Below are 963 nucleotides of genomic sequence, written 5' to 3' on the forward strand. Positions count from 1 at the left end.
GTTTGGTACAGAAAGTGAGACGAGCTGCTCTCCCCATCTGCTCGAGAGAGATTACAGACACAAAACCATGAGCCGTGATAAGCAAAACAACTTAACTGAAACCAATATAGTGGAAAGATAACTTGACAGTTATAGTTATATACCTCGTTCTGGTAGCTCAGATAAGGGGTTGAGAGTGGACGTGGTGTATTTGGGAGACCCTGAGCTGAAATAGAAAGTCTTACAATCAGTATGTGTTACTAACAACACAATATTCTGTATTGCATTGTACTGTATTGTATATAAACAATGTAGTTTACTGTAAAAGTGTAATCATGACAGTGTAGCACAGTAGGTTCTTGAGTAGGTAACTTACCTGTCAAGTAAGTAATTTTGCTAAGTAATTCTGTTCCTTTACTTGCCAAAGCCAATTTTTTCTCACATTTGGCAGTTTTAATGCCTTTAATCTGCTAAATGATTATTTGCCTGCTTTAATGTAAAACATACATTAATTTTGGTTCCAGCAGTGCACAGCACTTACACACACTTCTGGAAAGGTGAGTCTGGACCACCGAAGTTTCTCGCACCTGCAGGTACTCCATAATCTGTACACAAGAAAGAAAGAAAACATATTTATATAACTTGTAAACATGACCATAAATTATTTATGCAGGGATCTCACACCTATTGACCATTGAAATTACATGACTTTTCAGACATTTGTGATGAGTTGATGAAGATCAAAAAAATATAGATGCATTCCAATTCATTTATTTCTTTTAAACTAACTTCATAGTAGCTTTCTTATAGTAAAAACTATATTCACTATATTCATCATGTCGATGACTTTTCCATTATTTTAAGGAATTCTAGGCCTTTTGTAGGATTTTTAAATTCCTGGATATTTCCAGGTTTTTACAAATATGGGGACCATCTAATATGCATCATTCCAGGTTTGTCACGTACCTGTTGGTCCCTGCCGTG

The 963-nt window shown here is 35.6% G+C and overlaps 1 long non-coding RNA gene across 1 annotated transcript; it reads right to left on the reverse strand.

Moving 5' to 3' along the window:
- Window positions 1–142: 142 nt before the first annotated feature.
- LOC107735753 (uncharacterized) lies at window positions 143–963 on the reverse strand. Its single transcript, XR_001639502.1, has 3 exons — window positions 946–963; window positions 521–584; window positions 143–205 (listed from the first exon to the last, which is right to left on the reverse strand). It is a non-coding gene; the product is annotated as an uncharacterized LOC107735753 (long non-coding RNA).

The sequence above is a fragment of the Sinocyclocheilus rhinocerous genome, unplaced genomic scaffold (assembly GCF_001515625.1).
Source record: "Sinocyclocheilus rhinocerous isolate Xijiao unplaced genomic scaffold, SAMN03320098_v1.1 C36274524, whole genome shotgun sequence".
NCBI classification, from domain to species: domain Eukaryota; kingdom Metazoa; phylum Chordata; class Actinopteri; order Cypriniformes; family Cyprinidae; genus Sinocyclocheilus; species Sinocyclocheilus rhinocerous.